This window comes from Protopterus annectens, chromosome 8.part0 (assembly GCF_019279795.1).
Source record: "Protopterus annectens isolate FY-2018-M chromosome 8.part0, PAN1.0, whole genome shotgun sequence".
Taxonomy (NCBI): domain Eukaryota; kingdom Metazoa; phylum Chordata; order Ceratodontiformes; family Protopteridae; genus Protopterus; species Protopterus annectens.
Genome location: NC_056741.1, coordinates 996580341 through 996601416, shown reverse-complemented (window position 1 = coordinate 996601416; position 21076 = coordinate 996580341).

The following is a 21076-nucleotide window of genomic DNA, read 5'->3' as shown; positions in this document are numbered from 1 at the left end:
TCTTCTAAGTTCTCAAGCCAGGGAGTTGGTTTCTCAGTGGGACTTAATATTTTGTACTGCTAAAACTGAATCTACCCCTTTTAGAACCAGGATCATCTGTAAAATTGAAATTATTAATGTAGAAGACAATTTTCTTGCCTGCAGTTACTTCAGGCAGAAGAATCACAGATGTATATGCTTTATCTGCCAATCATCCCTGCCTGTTTTTCACAGAGAGATTGGTCATTTGTTGCCCAGTCCCTCCTTCATTGTGAAGGTTGCTTCAACCCTCAGTAAGTCCATCAAATTTCTTGTGTTTTACAGAGACTATCTCAGCAGCAGTGAATATTGAATTTTCTGGATGTTTGCAGGCAGTTTAGGCATTATGCGGAGAGAAACAGAGCATTCAGGAAGATAATAATTTTTTGTTTCCTTTTTTGCTCAGAAACTAGGACAAAGGGTCATTAAGATCTGGCTAGTCTGTTGGCTTTCAGACTAAATTTTGTTTGTTTATTACAAGTAATTATTTGTATCAAAGGATCATTCAGTAGGAGTTGTTGCAGCTTCAGAAGCTTTTCTATTCAAAAGTGTCTTTGCTTGATATTCGTGCAACAACAGCATCGGGTCATTGCTTAACACGTTTGCTCTTTATTACAAACTGGATTACCCTTCCAGATCCAAATATTCCTTTGAGATGGCAGTGATCAAGAGTATGTTTAATTAGGCCAGCTACACAGAGGATTAATGAGGCAGTTTGTCCTTAAGGTTAAAAGGTTGAATCGTTGTAGTTTTGAGCTTGCCATAACATTGGATCTACTTGCAGAACAATCCTGCACCCTGTCTTGTGGTCTCTGATTGAGAAGTTTGGTAGCTTTGTGCTTTTAACTTGATCAGAAACTGATGATAAAGGAGAGAGGTGCAAAGTGTCCTGGGTAGGAAAAGGAAGTAACCTAGGAAAGTTTAATCTGTAGAGACGAGCATGCATGAAATGCCGAGGTCCTAAGGGTTTATGAGGACCCACTTCTCTATGCAAAACCAAAGTTATGGTAAGTACATAGCTTTCATTTTCTGCAGCCTTTCTGAATAGCTCAAGTTTTCTAGTCCTATTGTTACACTCTTCAAGTTTTTTCAAGTGAATTTACAAAAGCTAAAAAAATTGGCAGTGTATTCAGTAATTGGCTGGATCAGTTAAGGATAAAGCAGTACAGTGCTATTCCTATAGCTAATAGAAATGCTCATTAGAATTAGATTGGCTACAGAATAGACTTCTGAGTTTGGTAGCTATGCACTGCTCTAAGTTTAAGTTTGTGTCAGTTGTTGTCCAGTGATCCTTAGTATTGGTGTAATTTTTTGCATGATTTAAGCATTTAGTGTATGAATGTAATTTATGTCCCATTTTACAAGTTGTATTATGCTACTTTTACTAATATTAAAAGAGAGATCATTATTAACTGCACCAGGTCTACATTATATGTAGACCATCTTGGGGAACTTCAGCAACTTTTATGGAAGAAATTATGATGCTCAAACATGGATCACCATTACAGTAGCCTAAGCTATTTGAATCCTATCTCCTGCACCAGCCAGCTTCTCAAAGCTTTGAGCACCTTCCATGTGCTCCAACAGTTAGGAGTACTCGAGGCACTTGCTATAAAAGGCAATTAGCATACCAGATACTTCAGAACATTTTTTGCCAACGATATAAACACTTGTTTGGCAGGCTATGTGATTCTGCCAGTCAGCTAGCAGTTAGGTCCCTGCTGGGGAATGTCCTCCTATTTTACTTACTTTTATGACTAAAAATGTTACTTTTCCCCTCTCAGCTTATTTACTTTTACTCTGAAGCAAAGTGACTTGGGCTGTTAGTGTACTGTGATAATTGAGCTGTTATGTTCATGCCTATGTAAACTTTTTGTGAGGAAAACTTTATTTTATATATATATATATATATATATATATATATATATATATATATATATATATATCTATAGGTTTACTTAAGCTCAGACCACTTGTTCTCCTTACTGATCCCTCAAGGCTTCATTACCTGCATTTCAGGCTTTTGCCCTGGCTTATCAACGGAGCAGCAGTTGCTCTCTGCCATTCTTTTTTTTCCTTAGTGCACAAAAAAGAAAAAACATGTTAAGGAATTTTCAAGGGTTTGTCCAGCTCTTGTTTTGCCTCAACTGCAGGTTGATTCTGTTGTGGCCAGTTGTTGTTCCTCAGGCCACCCAGTTTGTTCCCCTGGTCCTCTTGGTGTAGCCCTCAAAGCCACCAAAGACCAGACTTTTCCACATCCTCTATGGCTGTAGAAATGTCCTTAATGGGCAAAAAGAAAATCACTTTAGTCTTGTCCAGAGAAAGGGAGGGTGAAAGGTCTTCACTTGGCAGAAACAGAGTTGTGGATGCTGGGAATGGTGCTCCTAAGGGCCAGATAGTGTTGAAGGAAAATGTACTTAGTGAGAAATCCAGTCACCTGCTTCTATTTCTATGAACAACGCATGTTTACTGAGATTTGCCAAGGAAATGATTACTGTTTTTTCCTCATCTTCTTAACCTGCTGAAAAAAAGGAAATAGTTTTTTTTCTCATTCAATCCCGATTTTCCAGTCAAAAGTGCAATCAATGCAAAGGGGAGAGATGTACTTCAAGAGTTTCTTTTCGGTCTGAGCATTCTGATTCTGAGGCCAGTATGGTTTTACATTTCCCTGATGGAGAAATCTCTCTGAAATATTACCCATTATGAAAGAAGTGTTTCAGTGGGATCAGAATGAGGATGAGCAGCAGGTATTATAGAAAGTGTGAAAGCCTGCTACTAGAAAATCATATATGTGCCAATGGAAAAGATTTGGTAATTGGTGCCACTTAAAGAACCAGGAAATTTGTCAAGCCCTGTTGACTCTAGTTCTTGATTATTTGTATGTGTGATACTGTCCAATAGGTTCTTCTATCAAAGTATATTTGTCAGGTATTTTTGCTTATCTTGCCTTAGATCTTCCCTTTCTAGCAATATTCAAGGTAAATACTTTTCGAAACAGGTCTTATATACTCACCCACCTAGGAAACAGGAGGATCCTCCCTGGGATTTCAGTTTTCTATTTAAGAGGCTTACTCTGTCTCCATTTGAACCAACTCACAAGGCTGATTTTACGTTCAACGGCTGTTTGACGTATTGCTCTGGCTTTTGCTAGGTGAGCATCTGAGTTACAAGCACATATGCTATGCCATCCTTATCTCAGTTTTCAAAAGGACAGAGTTTCTTTCAGAATAAATTTTATTTTTATGACTAAATTAATCTTAGAATTTATTTTCCACCAGACTATTAATCTTACAGTCCTCTTCCCTGAACCAAAGGATAAGGGAGAAAAATATCCAGTCTCTGGATTTATACTGGCAGCTCAGATACTATCTAGACAAAATCCACAAGATGTACCTAAATATGACTGTAACTCTTCTACAATGTAACTGAATTATGGCTTGTAAAATGAGTTGAATTTAATTGAAATATGCAAACAAAGCAAGAGAAGAAGAAACATACAAATATTTGAAAAGCATCCATTCTTTCAGGAAAATTGACCAGTGCTTGTCTCCCATGAAGGCAAGAGGAAAGGGTAACCAGTGACAAAGTTGACTATTTCTGGACTGAAGTCCCCTGCTATTACTTTTTGATATACTCTCCAAAACAAGCCACTTCCCAGAGGGTGACATCTCATTCAACAAGGACATTGACATCTTTGTTGGCTTTGTGGAAAGGAGAGAACTGTAGAAGTATTCTAGAGGTAGCAACTTGGCCCTTTGTACATACAAAGCTCTACAAACCAGATGTTTTTCCAGGTGCAGAGTAGGCTTTGCCAGGACCATTCACCAGAACTTTTGGAGTCTTTATTTTTTTTATACTCCTGACTAAGCTAAGGTAATATACCCCAATAGCTCAGGATAATTCTACTGTGAACCATACACTGAAGACAGTATAGTTGTGTAAGCAAACATTTTATAACAGTAGATGTGCTAATGGATCATCATTGCAGTAGCTGTCCCTTTCTTCAGTCCCCTGTTTTCTCTTTGTGTGCTTGTTGTTGTAGACAGGATGTTTTTTTACCCTTTTGTATATAGTTATGATTCACTTTGTTTCCTAGTACAAGGATGCAGGACACTTGCCTCCTTCCTGGTCAAAAAATGTTCTGAAGTATTTTGGTGCTTCAGCTGCCTTTTATATGGAGTACCTTGAGCACTACTGGCACTTGGAGCATAAGGAAGATGCCCATACCTTTGGAAAGCTGGCTGGTATAGGGGGAAGGAACCAAATAGCTTAGACTACTGCAACAATGACCCATTAGAGCAACTGCTGTTATAGGAAGTTTACTTATAAAACTGCACTTTAGCCAGTTTGCAATCATCAGCAAATTTGGTTATGCACAGCCCACTCCCCAGTTTTAAAACTGAGAGGAATATTCCAAAAAGAAATGGCTCCATTTCATGGCCTAACACCATTGGTAACCTTATATGGGTAGAAATGTCACCCCCCCCCACACACACACACACACAAACAAACATAGAAAAGAGGATAGTGTGATAAGTCTAAAATTGCTTGGGACTGACAGACCCCCATCTTTGTGAATAGCTGCCACTACAGCCTGTTGCCATTGGTCAAGAATGTGCCCACATGCTAACATTTTATATCACATGATTGATATGGCTTCAATTTGATTTTCCTTGATTCTGTGTAAGAAAACATGGGTTTAGGTTTCTGGAGTTGTTTTTGAGATGCTTTGCAAAGCCACTACTCATGAACTATGCTCCCTATTTATGCAGTAAAAGACACTTCATGCATGACATAAATCAGACTAGCACATATTCCATTTGCCTGATTTATTTATTTATTTATTTTTGGTAACAGCAGTATTTTCCATTGACTTCAATGTCTTAGATTAACTATATCTTTCTACTCAATGATGCTTTAGGTATAAAGGTTTTCATGAATGAGACATTGCTTTTCTACTCTAGAACTGAGGTAATTTTTTTTACAATTTTTGTAATGACAACTAATTTATTTTTACAGGGTAATGATGGTTATGTAAAGTTGCATTGCCCATCATTTAATTATATAATTTATTTCTTTATTTATACTTAAGACTTGGATACCAATTTGCTTTTAATACTACTGGCTAGTTGTGATTATTTTTATTTTGAATTTTTTATTAAACATTTTTCATTTGTACGGGGGTTGGGTTAGGTGAGTACTGTTTTTTGAGACTATATATGTGCATTTTGTGTATGCAGTGAAGGAGGTATGGACCTCCAATACCTGTGAGTACTACACCCTTCCAGATGGCATTGTGCATAGTATACAGCAGTGCAGGAAATATGGAAATGTTTAGTTCCATTTTTGTGGGCTCTTGTATGTACAAAGTAGCCTAGCAGTGTCCCACTGAATAAAACAATGGGTGCAGTGTAATCTAAATGGCTATAATAGGACCTGCTTATTTGAATTACATCACGCAAGGAGATGGACCATGGTAATATGTGGCCCTAGGAAGGGTAGTGGACTGGGGTCCCTCAATCATAGAAATATCTGACTATTTGTCTGTCTCACCTAATTGACATGAACTCTGTTCAAATCTGCCACTATGCACACTAGTTTCTTCTTTGATTTTACACTGATCTCAGAGCTTTGGATTTAATTTAACACTTTTATTTCAAATGTTAGAATACAAGCACTGACACTATTTGCTAAACAAAATAAAACACACTCACATTAAAAACACTTAGCTTGAACATGAGTAAGCTTCTCTTCCCCTGAAAATTACATTTATTGAAAACTCATTTGGAAACTCATTAAACTATAAGAGATATCCTAGAATTCAAAGTTACATAGCATATAGTGAAACACTAATTATCAGCGGTGTTAAGAGTGCAGAAATTAAAAAGACAGCTGTATAATGCATTTGCCAACAGCCTGTGGCAGCCCACTGGATGCCAAGTATTCCTCTTCAGGGGCAGTACAACAGCTTGATGAATTTACTTGGACAGAGTGACATAGTAAACAAGAGAAGGTTGAGAGAATTCAACCCTGCACTACAGGAAGTAGAGCATTAGCAGCTCACGGCCTTTCTCATCTGCACTAAGTGCCAGGCAATCTGTTTTACCCAACATATTGCATTTCACATTCACATGCTTGAAGAAAATAAGCTAAATTAAAATGTATTAATAACTAAAATATTAACACTAAACATGCAGACTTCATATTCACAGCCAAACAATAAACATACTGTCAACAGTCATCATTGCAAAGAAACCAAGGATTGTATTCAAGGAATAATGCTGATATGGTAATATCCTGCTTACTACAATCAGTTCTTTCCTTTACATCATAACTACTCTGGGATGTAGGGACCAACTATTCATACATGCACACACACATACACACACACACACACACACACACACACACACACACACACACACACACACACACACACACACACACACACACACACACACACACACACACACATGCACACACACGCACACACATGCACACACACACACACACACACACACACACACACACACACACACACACACACACACACACACACACACACACACACACACGCACACACGCACGCATGCATGCACGCACAGATATGATCATCAGTTATAACCCTTTGTATGATTTCATACACCTTTGATGTTTGCTTGAGATCAATTGAATGAAAAAAGTACATAAATAATGACTTAAAAGTGTATTTCAGTTTACTGCTGTGAGAAATATATGGTGCAAACCACCCCCCAAGCTTCTTACTCCAAGCATCAGTGGCAAAAATCAGATACAGGAAAGGATTTTAAATATTTCTCTCATATACTCAGAAAGCAACTAAAATTACAGGCTTTGCATTAACAAGAATTTTCTAAAGAAGAAAAAGTCTGTAACTCAAATGCCTGTCATAATTTAGTGACTGCAATCCACAACAAGTTGCCAGAAAGCCACAAATTGTACAAGGAACAAATCAAAATACCTATCAACACTTTTGCTCAAGAGTTTTGAGCAAAGCCAAAAATAAAGGAGGGACACATTTTTAAATATTGTTTTATTTATTTATTTATTAAAAGATAAACCCACTGGACAAGGTGTTCCTTTTAGGGTCAACCCAGGAAGACTATTTCATTAAGTGACAAAATCAGACAAGAGATGTAAGGAAAAAAAATACCTCACTTTTGTTTAAAAGAAGCAGCTCATTAACAACTCAGAGTCTTAAGTGCCAGACAAGTTTAATTTATTTACATGTTACCAAAACAACAGGTATGTGAAGGTAGGTGAAGGCTGCCAGCCTAGCCAGATAGACTTTTGTAGATAATTCTGTCATTTGTAAATATTAATGTAAGCCACATGCTTGTTTTCTTTGTTAAATGTTGAATTTCAAAAATGTAACAACAGTGCACTCTGTTGTAGGAAAGATGATGTCAAGCATTGTGTAATTGTTTGATCACAAAACCCGGAGGCGAGATGTCAGGATGAAGGAATTCTTGCTTTCGTTTTGAGACTAAAATTAATTGCTAGAATTTGCATGAATAATGTCTTTTATTGCTGTATCATCCTGCCCAGCTGCAAGATCAAAAGGGCTGTTACACTCTGAGCTTCTGTTAGCTTGGGAAACTGAAAATAATGACGTAATCTGAAATGAGTCAGTGGTACTGTGTTATCAATTTAAGGACAGAGAGACTCAGAGCATTTTGCATTTGTCTTCAGAACATCCAACATCACCAGCTCTGTTTTGCTCTATAAGTAAGTTTATTTTAGAAATGTGTTTTCTCTTAGATATAGCTAGGAAATAGGAAGATTAGATTAGTTTTTCTGTATTGATGTCAGAACTTTTCTACTGTATTATTTTAAGTATTTCTCTGTGATCTCTGAACTCTTAACTAGCACTGTGTAGTAAGAAGTATTGTCTTGTGTTTTTATTATTTATTATTAAATATTTTTAAACCTTTAAACTGTGGCTATTTTTGTAGATATATTTTAAGGTCTAGAGTACATTGTATATATATATATATATATATATATATATATATATATATAGTGATACTATACAAAGCCACTCCAAATAAGCCTTGACTGTTCAGTTACACTTACCATTTGGATAATAATATTGCACAGTAGAACTGGACACCCTTTGGTAAGGGCCTTTTTGGTAGCTGATTAATATTAGTGGGTGCTGGCAGTGATTTCTACCATATAGTCTGGGTAAAAGGGGCACAGCTGGAGAACCTGTGCCAGCCTTTCCCAGGAGTGCCTGTGTGGTTGTATGTAACTCTTATCTCAAAGCAGGTGTGTGTCAGCTACTTGGGCAGAGACACGAAGCACTGGTTGGACAGAGAGGGTGCTGGAGGTTTTAGCTTACCCACTAGGCTGAGCTCTGGACCCTATAGCTGTGCCAGTGGGGAGTCTTATTGGAGATCTGTAGAGAAATGGAGAAAACCAGACCCAGACTGTGATCTCTGTGTGCTCTTAAGGGGATTTGTACTTTATTATGTGCGTATTTGTTATCCTTCCCTATGTGGACACCCCTCACTGGTGTTAGTGGTGAGGATTGAGGCTCCTTGATTGCTGGGCCAGTACACGAGCATCACATATTAATTGTTTAGCAGTGGTGGGATATTCACAACACATATTAATTGATTGGCAAATACTAATTGGCTTGTAGTGGTGTGGGTAGTGTGAATTCCTGTAGCTTGTGTACAGTTATCATTGAAGGTGCTTTTGTACACTAAATCAGGCATGCAGTGAATACCCAGAGTTCAGATCAAATTTTTTTATTTCTTTTGTTAGCTTAGTTAGTCATGGAGAGCAGGCAAGCATAGCAGAGGAGTATGGAAAGCTGACAAGGAGCCAGCTGGCTGAGATGTGCCAGGCTAGGGGACTGGTGCATGGAAACCTGACTAAGACAGACATGATTGCAGCTTTGGTCACAGCTGCATCAGAAAACAGCAACCAGGAGGACGATCAAACTGGCCGTACAGATGTACAATACTCAGAGAATGGACAGCTCAACCTTTCTGCAGAGGACTTAAAAATCCATCTAGAGCTAAGGTGACTTGAGTTGGAGGCCAGGCACTTGGAAACAGAAGCAGCAGAGAGACTGAGACGTCTACAGGCTGAGGAGAAGGAGAAACTGCTACACCTGGAAGTTGAGGAGAAGGAAAGGCAGAGGCAGCATGAAGAGGAGATGCTGACTCTTCGGCAGAGTCATGGAGGTAATGGAGAAGGAAGTAACCAGACCCCAGAAGCACAAAAGGTCAGTAAATTTCTTCTGCAGTTTAAAGAGGGGAATAATTTTGATAGTTTCATTCATATGTTTGAGAGGGTATGTAAACAGTATGATGTTGACCAAAGGCTCTAGGTATGGTTCCTGACCCCCTTACTCCATGGTAAAGCTGTAACTGTGTTGTCTAAAATGTCTGATCATGAATGTTTTAATTATATTGTTGTTAAGAACTGCTTGTTAGAATTGTTTAAGCTAACACCCGAAATGTATAGGAAAAAGTTTCGGGAGCATAGACGTAAGGTAGATGAAAGTGTGTGTGAATATGTTGCTGAACTAAGCACTTATTTTCATAGGTAGGTGAGTGGATGTCAGGTCACCACTTTTGAAGGGCTGGCAGACCTTTTGGTGGGGGGAACAAGCCATTCGCACTTTGCCAGAGGACATGAGGATCTGGTTAGCTGATAGACAATGTGCTACTTCAGAGGAGCTGGGGAAGAAGGGAGGCATATACCTAGTAAGCAGGGCATCCCTGCACAGGAAAGGGACCTCCAGTACTGCTCATGGGTCTAAAGGAACCCATGGTGGGCAGCCCAGACTGCCCCAACAGAATCTGCCAGTAGCAGCGGAAGACACTAGTCCAGGAACAAATCCAGGACCTAGGGTTAAATGTTTTGAATGCAACCAGTGGGGCCATGTGGCATACAGATGTTCATGGATGCAAGATGGAGATCAAAAGGTGAGGGAGCCAGTAAGTAGGGAAGACAAAATGCCAATAGTAGGTTGTCTTGAGACAACAGGGGGTACTGAACTACCATCCTGCAGATGTCCTGATAGGGAAAGATTTTGATGAAGCAGTACCATGTGTTTATGCAGTTACACACAGTCAGACTTTGAGATAAGTATGTGGGTCTGGTAGACTGGGGGAGACCCAGACAGACCGCATGCTTGCAGCCAGGACTGGTGAGGTGGTTGCTTCAAGAAGGAAGCTGCGCTGTAACAGTGGACTGTAGGTGAGCCACAGCTGCTTGTGGGTACCGATGTTCCCTCGGACAAAATGACTGCAAAGGTAGTGGTGAGTAGTAGCACCCAGTCTGACAGTGAGGCACCACTGTCAGAGGATGCCAGACTTCCTGTGGAAGAGGAGCTGGGAAGGGTTACAAAGAGAGAGTTGAGACAGGCTCAGCTCTCAGATCCTACATTGCAAGGCCTGAGGCATGACGCTAGTCAGACAATTGATTTTCAAGGGAAGGGGGAATTTATATACTGGGACACTGGCACAAGGGGTTCCTGTATAGAGACTGGACCCATGAGGGGGGGCTAGAAGGTGAGAGGGTACAGCAGTTGGTAGTGCCTAGAGCCTATCATTTGGTTCTTCTAGCCATAGCCCATGATATTCCCTTTGCAGGTCATATGGGCATAAAATGTACAAAGAGATGTATTATGCAGAACTTCTATTGGCCTGCAATTTCAAGAGATGTAACATGGTACTGCAGGACCTGTGAGCAGTGCCAAAAGGTAGGCAAGGCAGGAGACAAGGTTAGAGCTTCTTTGATGCCTTTGCCTGTGATTGATGAGCCATTTCAAAGGGTAGCTATGGATATTGTGGGGCCTCTGAATACCCCAAGTTCCACAGGTAAAACGTATATCCTAGTGGTAGTCGATTATGCTACAAGATACCCTGAGGCAGTGGCTTTGTCCTCCATTGAGGCAGAAAAGGTGGAAAATGTTTTGTTAGAGATTTTCAGAAGGGTAGGTTTCCCAAAAGAAATACTGACTGACAGAGGTGCCAATTTCATGTCAGACCTACTGGCTTGTCTGTGGAAGTACTGTGGGGTGAAGCACCTGATGACCACCCCCTACCATCCCCAGACTAATGATCTGGTTGAGAGGTTAAACCTTACAATCAAGTCCATACTGCAGGAATTTGCAGACCAGTTTAAGAGGAAGTGGGACAAATATTTGCCCCATCTGTTGTTTGCTTACAGAGAGGTTCCCCAGGAATCTACAGGTTTTTCACCCTTTGAGTTGTATGGGCATAGGGTGAAGGGACCTTTAGATTTAATTCGAGATGAGTAGGAAGGTGAGTGTGAACCTCACAAGGAGTCTGTTGTGGCATATGTCCTAAACCTCAGGACAAGGCTCAGTGAACTCATTGGTTGGCTCAGGAGAACCTGGCAGAAGCCCAACAAACAAAAAAGGTATGGTATGACAGGGATGCTTGAGCTAGAGAGTATGTTGTAGGGCAGCAGATAATAGTTCTCATTCCTGTCAGACACAACAAGCTGCAAGCAGCTTGAGAGGGACCCTACAAGGTGGTAAGGAAAGTAAGTGATGTTAACTACATGGTAGAACTGCTAGGCATGAGGCAGGAGCACAAATTGTACCATGTTAAGATGATGAAACCTTACCATGATAGGGAGGCCCTTGTGCTTAGTATTTGCAGTAACTTGCAGGAGGAGTCTAAGGAAGATCTGCTGACTGATCTCCTCAGTGAGGCTCAGACAGACACCTCAGTGGAAGGAGTAGCAATGCCCCAGCAGCTATCTCCTACCCAAGTTTGAGAAATCTGGGCAGTGTTACAGGAGTTTGTGGACATGTTCACTGGAAAACCTGGGTGTACCCACCTGGTGCAGCATCAGGTGGATACAGGACCCCAAAGGCCTATTAGGCAAGCCCTTTATAGGATGCCTGAGCGAGTCAAACAGATTCTGAGGGAGGATATACAGGAAATGTTGGAACGTTGGGTAATTCAAGAGTCCAACAGTCCCTGGGCCTCCCTAGTGGTGCTAGTGCCAAAGAAGGATAGCAGCACCAGGTTCTGTGTGAACTACAGGAAATTAAATTGTCACACAGAGTCAGATGCTTACCCCATGCTAGGACAGATGAGACCCTAGAGCAGCTGGGTGAGGATAAGTATCTTACCACCACTGATCTTACTAAGGGTTACTGGTAGGTGCCTTTGACTCCCAGTGCTAGAGAGAAGTCAGCCTTTGTGACTCCTTTTGGCTTGTATGAGTTCACAAAGATGCCCTTTGGGATGAAAAATGCCACAGCGACTTTCCAGAGGCTTGTAGATCATATCCTAGCAGGAACAGGAGGGTTTGCCCTTGCTTATCTAGATGATATTGCCATCTACAGCCATTCCTGGCAAGAGTACCTTCAACATGTCAGGGAGGTGCTGGGCAGCCTACAGAAGGCAGGGTTGACCATTAAGCTGAGCAAATGTCAGGTGGGTATGGCAGAGGTCTCCTACCTGGGATATAGAGTGGGGAGTGGTAAGATCAGACCAGAATCTGCCAAAGTAGAAGCCATTCAGGCATGACCTGCAACTGTTACCAAAATGCAGGTGAGGGCATTCTTATTGGCAACAGGATACTGCAGAAAGTTCATCCCCAGTTATACCATAGCTGCTCCCCTCACAGACCTGACAAGGAAGAACAGGCCAGATAAGGTACTGTGGACCACAGCATGTGAGCAGGCATTCCAGAAGCTTAAAGAAGCTTTGGGAGGACCCCCTGTGTCAGCCAGTCCAGATTACAGCATATAAATTGTTGTGCAAGTGTATACTTCAAACCATGGGGTGTGGGCTGTACTTAGCCAGATTTCTTCAGAGGGAGAAGAGCACCCAGTGGTTTATTCAGTTGTAGGCTCCAACCCAGAGAGGAATGCTATGCAGCTGTAGAAAAGGAATGTCTAGCCATAGTGTAGGCACTGCAGAAACTTCAGTCTTATCTGTATGGAAGAAAATTCACTGTAGTGACAGATCACAATCCCCTAACATGATTACACAGACCCAGCCACCAAAATGCTAAGTTGCTAAGATGGAGCCTAGGGTTGCAAGTATATGATATGTCAGTGCAGCACCACAGTGGGATTAGCAATGTCAATGCAGATGGGCTCTCAGGACAGGGAATGGAGTAAGGCATATTCAGATAGACGTAACCCTCTCAAGCAATGTTTCTCAAGGGTCACTTGAAAAACTAGCATGGGTTCTCCAGGGGGGAAGATATGTGAAGATAGGTGAAGGCTGCCAGCCTAGCCAGATAGAATTTTGTAGATAATTCTGTTGCCTGCAAATATTAATGTAAGCCACATACTTGTTCTCTTTGTTAAATGTTGAACTTCAAAAATGTAACAACAGTGCACTCTGTTGTAGGAAAGCTTATAAGTCAAGCATTGTGTAATTGTTTGATCACAAAACCTGGAGCAGAGATGTCTGGATGAAGGAATTCTTGCTTTTGTTTTGAGACTAGAGTTAATTGCTAGAATTTGCATGAATAATGTCTTTTATTGCTATAGCTTCCTGACCAGCTACAAGATGAAAAGGCTGTTACACTCTGAGCTTCTGTTAGTCTGGGAAACAGAAAATAATGACGTAATCTGAAATGAGTCAGTGGTACTGTGTTATCAATTTACGGACAGAGAGCTGCAGAGCATTTTGCATTTGTCTTCAGAACATCCGACATCACCAGCACTGTTTTGATCTATATGTAAGTTTATTTTAGAAATGTGTTTTCTCTTAGCTCTCTGAACTAATATATATATATATATATATATATATATATATATATATATATATATATATATATATATATATATATATTCACCTTATATATATATGCACATGCTTGCAGCTAGTGCTGATCATAGCACTGTGCCTGAACTCCATTGTTTCCCGAAGACCACATACAGGATCAATCATCTCTTCTTCTGCATGTGTAGTAGCAGATTGTCTCTGATTACTGTTCTGCACATCAGTCAGTTGTGGGTGAGAGATGCAAACATATCAGCTACTGGCTGGGATGGTGAGCAAAGTTGTCACACTGCTAGCAAACCTTGCAGTGTGTATCCAAATGACTGAAGCAATGCATTCTTCTGCCTCTGCTGGTCACATCCCTAGTGGTGGCCATGAATACACCTTTAATGATAGAGGCTGCCCAGAGTGATTAATTGGTCTGTTACACAATGCTGGTTATTGGGTGTGTGTAGGGGGACACTAAAACATTATCGTTTCAAGTGTGTGAATGTCCAACTAGAAGTGAGATGAAGATTGTCTATGTGCACTGGAGCTGTGGCATGTTGAGTAGGTTGACATCCTCATCAGGCCTTGGTTTCGCCCTCTGGACCAAACCATGCCAACCGTGGTTAAATCCCACATTACCCACACCCAGGTGTGGGTTATTGCTATAATATCCAGATGGAAACAGGTTGTGAGGCATGAAAAAATAAATTACTTTTTAAATACATTATTGGAATGCCAGTCAAAATCAAGTATTAAAAAACAAGCAACACTCAACTCAAACCACTACTCCTTGCACTGCAGTTCTAATTATAATTTATATTCAGCTTTATAAAATTACCAAGTAACATGCTGAAAGTAGCAATCTCTGTGATACCCCCACTTGTAAAAATGTTTCTTATCCAAAAGACCTGCTGCCTGAAACATCTATCTACTTGTTTCATGGGAAAGACATGATCAAAGTAAAAAATGAACAGGAAACAAGAAACAAGCTCAAGATAAATTGCTTAACGGATTCCTGCACAAGTTATGTACCACACATGATAGATTGGCATTCTGTTTAGTTTACGGGTAAAGCCTGCAAAGATGACTGCAAGTCTCCAACAAATGTAATGAGCTTCTGAAAATACTGTAATCCTGTCCTTTTATTACAAATACTGCCATATGCATTTCAATACCCAAGGCTTATACATTATCTAGTTATGTAAATATTCTCTGCATGGCAACAACAAAAAGGCTTTCAATGCTGGTAATTCTTTAACAGTATGCTTATTAAAGCTTACTCGCATCTTACAATCTCCACAAGTTTACCTGATGGTCATTAAATCATTGCTACTTAAACAAAGCAACAGGGCACTGTGACAGCATGCATTTCCTGAATAATAAGAAGCATAAATCAACAGTATAAAGATATGACAGAAAACCAGAACATTCTGCAAAATCAAGGACAGATGAAAAGCCATGGTCGTACTTGTGGTCTACCTTGGATGGGGGAATACTCTCCACACTTACACTGCATAACTGCTCCTTGCCTTCCTTGGATACATCCAGAGCCACTACAATGGGGAGTGGGGTGCAACAAGTATGTCACAATTTGAAATGTCTCTGGCTGACAATGATGGCTCTGACACTCATACCTCTCAACTTCAGAGCAAGAAATCTGGACAAAGCCATACATAGAACTAGAAGTGGGACACAGGCCCAAAAATAAGGACAATGTTTAAATATTGCTACTATTAACTTAGATAATAGAACAGTAGTAGGTCTTGCATTAGTACGAATTTTCTGAAGGGTATGAAATCTGAAACTCAAATGTCTGTCATTATTTTCTAACTTCAATCTTTCATGACTTGCCACTAATTTGCCAGAAAACCACAATTTTATGAAAACAGACCACAAATGTGATGCAAAAATATAAAGTTGCCACACAATACAGCTGGGAACCTGTCAAAAAAGGGACAACTTTTTAATATTAACACTGTTAACTTGAGCAGCTAACAAAATAAAAGCATCTGCATGCATTTCTGAAATAAAAGTAATCTATAACTCTGATAATTACAGTTATATATAATTGTAAACCCTACATGTTTTCTTCCAAAATTGCCATTTTGAGGAGGGATTATTAGGGGACAGCAACATTTTGAGCCAAAATTGGGGACAATTGAGAGGTTTGGATATTCCTAATTCTACAAAGTGATTTGCACGTACCTCTCAACCTCTTAATGCAGGAAATCTGGACAAGGCCAAATATATTGGGGGAACATATAAACACATAGTAAAAATTGCTCTTGTATAAACTTAAGACAGTTGATAGAATAACAGGTCTTGCATTAGCATGCATTTTTCTGCAGGTCATGATGTCTGAAACTCAATGTTTGTCATTTAGTGACTTCATTCCTAAATGATTTGCTAGAAAACCACAAATTTTATGAGAAACAAACCAAAAATAAGAAGCAAATATCTATTCATTCTGCATAAATATGGACAACTGAGAGGTATAGTTCAACCGGGGATGTCTGAGTATGCTACCCTCCACCCCCGTCACAAAATCATGGTTGAATGGAACCTCCCCTATGCAGCCATTCCAATGTCCCATTCCTTGGTTATTTTGCCCCATTTACCATAAACACTGTAATGTGCATAATGCTTTACTTCTGCGATGATTTAGATTTCATTTGAAAGTTTTATTTTGCATTTTACAGCACAAACCCTAATAGATATCTGTTAAACAAAGCAATGCAGTCTCACAATGAAAATAGACTTAGCATTAAAACTTCTCTTCCCTTGAAACTCACACGCATTGAAACAGCATTGAAATCCACATTCAAAGAAAATGCATTTTGCCAGTGGCAGATAAAGATTAACTTTGGGCTGTTTTCAAAATCATAGGCCCCTTGAACATGAAACATACACATGCTCCTTGATACACCTTCCTGACTGTATTACATTATATTCCTTGTACAATACAGTACAGCTGTTAGAGGGCATTTTAAATTTATTGTTTTGAACATTTTTCCAGTAAACAATGAAATAAAACGCATGCACCAATGACAAAACTGCCCAATTCAGAACATTTCCATCATAAAAAGTCTACTCAACCTTCTATAGTGCACCAGTATCAGTAAATATGCACAATCTCTGAAGTAGTAAAATTCACATTAAAGAAATCTGTAACTAATAAAGAGGTTGCTACTAGCAAACAACTTTATATGTCATTGTTTCATCTACAAATAAAGTGCCTGTTGCCCTTGAAGAATAAATTGCCTATGTTGCATGCATTAAAAAAAATGATAAGCTAGTAATACCGCAATAGAGAATGGATGGCAAACTGATAACAGGTTCATAGTTACTAGGTATCTTTGCCAAAAAGGACTGCATCATCCACCCCCTTTATAACACAGTACAGTATCAGCAATAAATTTACCTACTGTGGGAGTAGAACCCACAGCCTTCTGCATCAAAAGCAAGTACACTACCTGTTGTGCTATTAACAATGCAAGTAGACTTATCATAAGCAGCACTAAACTTTTGTTTACCTGCAGCTCTCAGCTCCTTGTAAAATCTACTCGACACTCAACTGTATCTCTGAACTTTGCAGCACAAGAAATCTGGAAAAAGCCAAAATTTATTGGGGGGGACAAAAGGCCAAAAACTAGGGACACATTTTAAAAATTGCTTGTATAATGTTGGAAAGTTGCTAGAATAAAATGCTGTGGTACCACCATACATTTCACTGCCACGTCTTGAACCCAGGGGACCCTGTGCAAAACAGTCAGAGAAACATACCACTATGCCAAATCAGCTGAAACAGAGGAAGACAAACTTAAATGGCTACCATTTAGTGAATTCAGTTCTCACCATAGCTGTCAACCTCTTAGCAAATAACACGTGAAAAAAAGCCAATAATGTGGGAATACAGCTGCCAGACATATTCAGTGAATTCAGTTCTCACCATAGCTGTCAACCTCTTAGCAAAAAACATTTGGACAAAGTCAGTAATGGGGGGAATACAGCCCCCAAACATTCAGTGAATTCAGTTCTCACCATAACTCTCAACCTTAGCACAAAATAACTGGACGAGGCCAATAATGGGGGAATACAGTCCCAAAAATATGGGCAAATTTCAAATAACCATGTTATAAACTTAGACAATTGCTAGAATAAAAGGTTGTTTTACTATGTACTTTCTGAAGAATATGAAGTCTGAAATTCAAACACCTGTTATTTTTAAACATTTGTTAACCAGGAAACTAGTCTGACTTGGAACAAAGCAAAGCCAATTTTCAGCAGAGCAGGGAGAAACACTCCAGAAACATCTTTGTAAGGGATGGGAGGACATGCAGACTCCACACAGAAGGCACCCCAGCCAAGAATCGAACCAGAGAACCTGTAGCTGTCAGGCAACAATGCTACCAGTGCACCACTGCACTACAAACCTTTGCAAGGAAAACTGAAGATACAGAAACCACAGATTTTATGAGGAACAGAACAAATATGAGGCAAAAATCTGCAATTTTTTTTACAAATAGTGGTGGGTAGGGAATTCAGGTCCTTGCCACTTGCGTCCAAAGTACAGGGTTAAAGCCTGAGTATCTCTACCCACCACTATGTGTTAACAGGGACATTTCACACACACACACACACACACACACACACACACACACACACACACACACACACACACACACACACACACACACACACACCAAACCTTAACTCTCTCCTTATTGAAGCAACAAAACTCCATTGTTCAGAACATGCTCAACTGACTTCAATGCTTCCCTGCAAGCCGCACACAAGGTCCAGCTCAACTTCAGTGCTTCAAACTCCACTTACCTCTCTCCTGATTGGTCCTGTGCTCCCTGTGAGAGCTTTGATTGGTCCTGTCTGTGGATCAAGCAGTCTGGAGCTCCTCTGTTCTGTGCGGTCATCTACCGCACAGATTGCAGGGCAGTCTGAGTGTGTCTGTGCATGTGCGGAAGTTCTGGTATTCATAATTTTTTTTTTTAATTGTATGTTTCACAATTTATTTTTATTTATTTTGTTTCTAGGTGGGAGGGCTGCAGTCCTGCAGTCTGATAGCACGAGCCGCCCCTGACAGTATGCCTTCCACAGACTGGGTATTTACCTGGCTACTTCCGATGAGAGCCAAGGCATCTGGCTGACCCAAGAACCTGGGTTGATACCTCCAGGTATGATGTCTGCCCCATCAGTATTACCATGCAGGAATGCCAGAAATGGGTCTTCCACTGTTAGTGTGGAGCCTGACAGAGGATCATACACTGTTGGCATTTGTTCCACTGGAATGTTGTATGCTTTGTTCTAGGTGCTTTATATCGTGTCATTTAGATTATTTCAGGCACTGATGTGTGGTGCAGTTCCTCCAACCCACAGTGTTGACATCAGGCATTAATGTTTCCATACATGGTCAAGTAGAAACTGGTGGGCATGACCTGTCCAGACTAGACACTGACACTTTTTTTTTTACTGTTTTTAGCGGGATGTCATTCTCTGCAGGGCTGAACTTTTCCAGGCTTTGCAGTCTATTGCCTTTGGAGTACATTTGTACACCTTGGGAGACAAACCATCATAGATGGGAAAGGTAGGTATGGATGCTCAGAGATACATATGTCAGTTAAAATAGGTGTGCACATTAGGACATGGCTGAGTACACCAATATGGGTACAGTGTGGGAGCCTCACATGTTCCGCACACTGCCTAAGGCTGCATGACTGGGAAGCAGGGTGGTAATTGTATGTCAGTAAGCTGCCATCACTGACTATGTTTGAATGGGAATATGCTAATGAGTGCAGTGGATTACAGATGCTGAGGTTGAAAAGGCTAAGGCTGCCTAGATGGGGAGGGGCATTGACTGTCCTGTGTCAGTGATCTGCCATCTCCTGCTAGGTGTGTATATGAAGAGGTACATGAGTGCAGTAGGATACAGCCATAGGTGCCTGTTGTAGCATAAGTGCATCTCCTCTCTAATGTTATTCGAATAACATTTCATTTACATGCAACATTCAAAAATGGTAAGTGGCATCCTTTGTGCCTGTAAATTGCGTAAGTACCACCATGATGACTGTACAAAAATATCTATCTGTTGGAAGCAGAGCTTAGGCAAGGGCATCCCAAATGGTATAATAAGTATTTCCATCTGCTTTGTAAAGTTCTTTCTAGTCCCAATCCAAGCCCTACACACCCCTGTAATACATTAAAAAAGGAGTCAGATCATGTTTAATCAAGGAAGACCTAACAATAGGAAGAGAACATAAGGACCTTGGTAAGGTAGCTGTGTAGATGCTAGTTGTATCAAATCTTCAGAAATATCAAGCTATTCATAAGGAATGATATAAAATTTACCTATAATCTACTTTCTTATTCCTCAATTATTTGACATTAAGAAAACATTTACAGCTGTGCAGCTTAACAAGCGTGTGGAAAAGCATTTTTCTATTTTAAGAAAAAGAAAATATTCCCAAATTTGAAAAAAAAAAAACGTACATGTTATTGCAATGGCTGTTTCATTATTTTTTTAATGAGGTAATGGATTTTGCGAATCTACAATCATATCCCATGCTATTAATGTCTGTGAGAGTTTGTGCAGTGCTTATTTGAATAAAAATGTAAAAGTACCATGTGAAGTTCACAACACTTGGAAGGCAGGCTCATAAATGCAAATTATGAGCAAGTTACTAGAAGAACAATGCAGCAGACCTGGCTATATGCAAATGTCTGAGATAATTTGTATGAAAATGCTGTACAAAGTGTTAGAAGTACTACACCTGATTCTAACCATTTGTGTAAAATATCCTGCAAATACTCTCCTGCATTTAACAGCTGCCAATGGTTTTATACAGATGTGCACAAACAACCATACGCTCCGCAAGGATGGCATGCAGGGTCAAGCCAACAATGTAAACCACCAACGACCAGCAAAAAACGATAGTGAACACGCAGTAATGAAGAAATAATGATTATTTATTTATAATTCCTTCAAATCCAGACCGGTTTCGGCTATTCAGCCTTTATCAATGAATACAATAAAGTTTTACTTTATTGTATTCATTGATAAAGGCTGAATAGCCGAAACCGGTCTGGATTTGAAGGAATTATAAATAAATAATCATTATTTCTTCATTACTGCATGTTCACTATCGTTTTTTGCTGGTCGTTGGTGGTTTATACAGATGTGCACATTCAATGCTGTTACTGTTTCCCAGTTGATGCATTGCCAAAGAGCTGTAAACATATGAATATGGACCGTTTTAGCACTAAACAAACCACTAATCCATTCAGTGTTCATGTGTATC